This window comes from Pinus tabuliformis, chromosome 1_1 (genome assembly GCF_031772625.1).
Source record: "Pinus tabuliformis cultivar Carrire ecotype Pingquan chromosome 1_1, CPIR1, whole genome shotgun sequence".
In the NCBI taxonomy this organism is placed as follows: Eukaryota; Viridiplantae; Streptophyta; class Pinopsida; order Pinales; family Pinaceae; genus Pinus; species Pinus tabuliformis.
Window position 1 is genome coordinate 715,884,877 of NC_142297.1, and position 6,823 is coordinate 715,891,699.

Genomic DNA, 6,823 nt, shown 5'->3' on the forward strand with positions numbered 1-6,823 from the left:
TATTCCTAATCCTAGTTGATTGATTACACTGGATTTATTGATTTCATTATAGTTGTTGATTTGTAATATTATTTGATTGCTTGCACCAGATGTATTAGTTTCTATGTACATGTTGATTTCTAATCCTATTTGATTAATCACACTAGATGCATTGATTTAAGTCTACATGTTGGTTTCTAATCCTATTTTATTGATTGCACTAGATGTATTGGTTTGAGTGTAGTTCTATTTAAATACTTTCACTTAATGCATTTATTTCAGTTTCGATGTTTATTTTTGATTTGATGTAGTTGGATGCATGATCGTTAGGGGAATTTTGAGGTTTGAAATGGGCCTCCTAAGAAAAATGTACAACCAAAATAAAATTTATAAGAACCAATAGGATTCAAGATGATGATGTCAACCATGGGGGACAATTCACCATTTTTGGAGTAAAAAGGTAAAAAGATAAAAAAATAATAAAACTATTTTTTCAACTCATATTTTCAACTTACCTCCCTAAGGTTTTACTCAAATTTAGAGCGGGAGTACTCGTTGGATGAAAAATTTAATTCCTCATCCAAGGAGTTCCCATGTTGCATACTTTCGATGGACCTTGTGACATGAAAATGACAAATACATGAAAAAATGTAATTGCAATCATTTTTTCATGTATTTATCATTTTTTATGTAGCAGGGTCCATCGAAAGTATGGAACATGGGTACTCCTTGGATGAGGAATTAAATTTTGCATCCAACGAGTGTTTCTGGTCGAAATTTGAGTAAAACCTTAGGGAGATAAGTTGAAAATATGAGTTGAAAAAATAGTTTTTTATTATTTTTTCCTCTGAAATTTGATGATGTAATATAGTATTATTTTATTATTTCCACTATTATTTGATAATTTCCTTAGGAGGCCCATTTTAGACTTCAAAATTCCCCTAATGGCACATTAATTTCAAAGTGATTAGATAAGTAGTGTGCATTGATTTCAGTGTAAGTACACAACATATTATTAATGATGTGCATTGAGGGAAGAGAAAGAAACAAAGAGAGGGAGAGAAGGGTAGAGAGATGGAGAGAAGGAGAATAGAGAGAGGGAGAGAGGAAGAGGGAAGGAGAGAAAATAGATAGATATGAAGAGAGAGTTTGTATGTTTGCGGGGAGGGATAGAGAGATAAAGGAGAGATGGAGGGAGATAGAATATAGATGGAGGGGTGAGAGATGGAAGAAGAGAGAGCTAGAGAGAGGGAGGGAGGTAGAGAGAGATGGATATGGAGAGAGTGTGTGTGTGTGTGTGTGCACTTTTTAGGTGAGATAAAAGAAAAAAAAAGAGATATCGAGGGAGATATAGATATGGATGGAAAGGGAGAGAGAGAGGGAAGAAGAGAGAGTCAGGGGGGGGGGGGGGGGAGGGCGGTGCGGCGACGGTGGTGGAGAGGGGGATGGGAAGATACAATGTTATTCACTAAAGTAGATGCATTTCAGTGTAAATGTTGATTCCTGATCCTATTTGACTAATTACACTAGATGCATTGATTTTAGTGTAGTTGATTTCTAATATCATTTCATTTCTCGCACTAGATGCATTGATTTCACTATATATGTTGATTACTAATCATATTTTATTGTTTGCACTAGATGCATTGATTTCAATGTAATTACTGATTTCTAATTTTATTTGATTGTTTGCACTAGATGCATTTATTTTACTGTATATGTTGATTTTTGTTTCAATATAGCCACAACTATGATGTACATTAATTTCAGAGTAATTAGATTAATAGTGTGCATTGATTTTAGTATAAGTACCTAAAAATTATTGATGACCTGCATTGATTTTTGTGTTAAATAATTCAAGCATAAATAAATACTTGAGTCTTAATCTTAAATAAAATGTTCACTTACTTGTACACTTGTGATAGCTCAATTGGAAATGGTCGTGGAAATGAAGTCTCAACGAACCAGAAGTCTTGGGTTAAAATCTTGTGCTATCCCCTTGATTGGGGTGAGAAGTTGGACATGATGAAGATGTAGTCCTACCAAGCTTTCCAAAAAAAAAGTTCACATACTTGAAATATTTTCTTCTTGCAAATGTAAACTATTTTTATTTGGATACATTCTTATTATTCCCATTTTCCATCATTCAATAGTGTTAGTCACTTTTCATTCAAACAAGGTAATAGAAAGTAACTATCATTGAAACCTATTTTGGGTTTTACACTCCATAAGTCACAATTATTGGCTTTGGAGAAAGCTACTATTAATATTGGAGAGAAAGAGAGATAAGGTATGGCGTTTACTACAATAGCTTGAATTAAATATTTGAATGGTCTACGATTTCAAGCGCACTTTTCATATGATCCATATGAAAAAATAGAAAAATTAATAGGTGTGACAATAAGAACAATAAAAGAAAATAGTTTGAGATTGATCACAATGAAGACTATTTGTAATTGACTACATTCTTATTATTCACATTTTCTATCATTCAATACTGTTGCATTGCCTCTTTGCATTCAAATTTTGTATTTCTTCATTTTTCATTATGCAAGTTATTAATAGTCTTTATCATATCAACAAGCTGAGGCTACTCATAAAATTTAAAATTAAAATGAACATATTAATCTTAAACATATTCAATTATTTAAAATGATAAGAATAATTAGATGCTCAACAAATTTTCAATGGATGCACACTACTGAAACCTATCTAATTCCATTTTAACCATAGACCTATCAAGCACCGAGAGGGATCAAATCTCTTGAGGTGCAATCCTGTCTTCAAGTTTCACGCTTAAAAAAGAGATTTGCACCTTGAGATATTTGATTCCTCTCAACGCTTGATAGATTTGGGGATAAAATGGATCTAAGTTAGTAAATATAATGTAGAAAACCAACTATATGTAAACATATGTGACAACAAAAATAAAATTTTAAAATAATAAAATTTATGGTAATGTCAATACTCGAATCAAAGACACATTGTGATGGAATGTCAAAATGATATACTACAAAATTCGGAAATCTCTAGTGAAAAAATGGTGTTGAGGGATGATAGATGTTAATTTATAGTACTTCACTTTAATTTTTCATTAGTGAATGATCATTGACAAATTTCTTTGATCATTTCCAAAAATAAAACTGGTAATAAATATTTAAATAATTTTACATACAGAAAAAAGCACTGCATTATATCTAAATTTGAAATTTGTTTGTTAAGATAATTTCCAATATTCTTTACTACAAACATTCTTTAGCTATTAAATATTCGATTAGATGTCAGAGACTATATATGCTTCAAGTATGAAATTTATAGGATATTACTTAGAACATTTATTCCATCTTTATGTTATAGATAGTAGAAGGCGTGGTATATACATATTGTTATTAGTCCCTACCTTCGGCAGTGTAGGGACTATAACATTCAATTGGAATTTATTTAACACTATTTCTTTTGACATACCACTGTATTCCATGGTTTTAACCAATATTTTAATAAAAATATTGTGTTGAACAAATTTTTGTCCTAAGTTTATATTCCGACCTCTTATTGCAGGAAAGATTGTATGATTTCCTTGGCTTTTATTAAAACTTAAGATAAATATTTTTGAAGTTTTGGATTTCCATTAATGTTATTTAATGCTAGTTTGGAGTTAGCATTAATTTGGAAACATTTAAGTTCACATATATTCTATTCCATTTCCCTATCATCTCGTAGTGTAAATATATTTTTGAAGTTTTGGATTTCAAACAATGTTATTTTAATGCTAGTTTGGAGTTAGCATTGATTTGGAAACATTTAAGTTCACATATATTCTATTCCATTTCCCTATCATCTTGTAGCCTAAATAATATGGTGTCATGTAACCAGAGCATGTTATCCATCTATTAGGTTTACTACAACTATGTAACAACACAATTTTACCACAACTACCAAACAACTAAAGCTCAAGCTTCCTTTTGTTGCTTATTGTTTGCATACTTTACTCCTATTGCAACGTGAATCTTAACCCTCTAATTTTCCCCTGTTGCAGTTTGAATCTTAACCCTCTGCCTATGAAGGTTCAATCCATCCTCCTCATTATACCATAATAACAAAAATATATGTCCAATGGCTATTTAGCACACCAGAATAACAAAGATACAATCATAATAACATAAAGGCACTTCTCACTATAACAATAGAGAGACAACTAGAATAGAAGAAAAGCAGACATATTAGGCATTCAAGCATTAGTACCACCAACATCATTAATACCAAAGTAAGTATCAGCATACAATACATATCAATAGTCGTAGCTAGCAATAGACCCGAAGAGATAAGAGGGACCTACATGCATGAAAAAAGACAATCATCATCAAAATTTTGTTTAGGGTGATCATACTCTAGTGGCGAATCTATTGTGTACTGCAATCTGAATGAAATATCTCTCAACAATAAGTAAATCAGCAAAAGAAGTACTCTAAATCTCAAACCTAAATGTAGGAGGTAAAACTGTTGGGTTATTTCTTTATACAATAACTTGATTATCAAGAGCATACTAACTAGAATAATTAATTGTAATTAGTGAGACATAGAAGGACTCAAACTTGAACTCAAACCACTAGCAATGGTGTTCCCACACTTTAGGTTGTTAAGCTTTGTGTCGTTTTTCTAAGGAGAGAGAGAGAGAGGGAGTCACAAGGGAGAAATGGAGAGAGAGTAAGGGATATAGGAGAGTGGGAAGGAAGAGAAATAGAGAGAGGGAGAGAATGTAAGAGAGATAGAGAGAAGGGGAAGATTGCGGGGAAGAGGAATAAGGAGGGAAAGAGAGATATATAAATATGGAAAGAGAGAGTATGTATGTTTGGGGGCTGATATAGAGAGACAAAGAAGGATAGATGGAAGGATATAGATGGACACGGGAGAAATGGAAGAAGAGAGAGAGAGACATAGAGGGAGGGAGGGAGATATAGATAGATATGGAGAGAGAGAGAGAGAGAGAGAGAGAGAGAGAGAGAGAGAGGGGGTGAGAGGGAGGGGGATATACAATATTATTCACTGAAATAGATGCATTGATTTCAATGTAGATGTTTATTCCTAATCCTATTTGATTGATTACACTGGATTTATTGATTTCAGTTAGATGTTGATTTGTAATCTTATTTGATTTCTTTCACCAGATGTATTAGTTTCTATGTAGATGTTGGTTTCTAATCCTATTTGATTAATTTCACTAGATGCATTGATTTTAGTTTACATGTTGGTTTGTAATCTTATCTGATTGATTGCAATAAATGCATTGGTTTGAGTGTAGTTCTATTTGAATGCTTGCACTTAATGCATTTATTTCAGTTTCGATGTTTATTTTTGATTTAATGTAGTTGGATGTATGATCATTAGGGGAATTTTGAGGTCTAAAATCGGCCTCCTAAAAAATGTATAGCTAGAATAAACTTTATAAGAACCAATAGGATTCAAGATGATGATATCAACCATGGGGGATGATTATCATTTTTGTAGTAAAAAGGTAAAAAGATAAAAAAATAATAATAAAACTACTTTTTCAACTCGTATTTTCAACTTATCTCCCTAAAGTTTTACTCAAATTTAGAGCAAGAGTACTGGTTGGATGCCAAATTTAATTCCTCATCCAAGGAGTACCCATGTTGCATACTCTTGTGACAGCAAAATGAGAAATACATGAAAAAAAGTGACTGCAATCATGTTTTTCATGTATTTATCATTTTTTTTGTAGCAGGGTCCATCGAAAGTATGAAACGTGGGCACTCCTTGGATGAGGAATTAAATTTTGCATCCAACATGTGTTTTCGCTCGAAATTTGAGTAAAACCTTAGGGAGATAAGTTGAAAATACGAGTTGAAAAAGTAGTTTTATTGTTTTTTCCCTCTAAAATTTGATGATGTAATCTAATATTATTTTATTATTTCCACTATTATTTTATCATTTCCTTAGGAGGCCCCTAATGGTACATTAATTTCAAAGTAATTAGATAAGTAGTGTGCATTGATTTGAAGCATCAATACCACCCACATCACTAATAGCAAAGTAAATAGCAACATACAATACAGATCAGTAGTCGTAGCTAGCAGTAGACCTGAAGAAATAAGAGGGACCTAATTGCATGAACAAAGATAATCATCATCAAAAGTTTGTCTAGGGTGATCATACTCTAGCGGTGAATCTATTGTATACTGCAATCTGAATGACATATCTCTCAACAATAAGTGAATCAGCAAGCGAAGTACTCTAAATCTCAGACCTAAGTGTAGGAGGTAAAGATGTTGGGTTCTTTGTTTATACAATAGACATTAGTATAAATCTACACACAAGTTGATCTTACCTCAAATATTATATTAATAGAATAATTAATCGTAATTAGTCAGACATAGAAGGACTCGAACTTGAACTCATACCATTAGCAATGGTGTTCCCACACTTTAGGTTGTTAAGCTCTGTGCCTTTTTTATAAGGATCGTATTGTTGCCATTTTACCCTAACCTATGTGGAATATTATTGCCATGTGCTTTTATTGAATTTAAATAGAAGAAAGGAGGTAGGTGTTGTTAATTTTTTTTTTTTGTGAAAAAAAATAATTGTTGATGATCCTTAGAATATTAATTGGTCCAAGTTAAAATGCAACTCAAAATATGTATGCCCTGGATTTTTGTCTTGTAATTGGTTTGTCACATTATGTGACTTTCTTGTAGGAAAAGCAAGTTTTGAAAGGAGTACGCATTGCAAAAATGCACACTAAAATGGAGTTTAAGATCATTTGTTTAAGTGAAAAATCCTACAAATAACAATTGTATAAATCGCTACATTCTCTCTATGATATGTT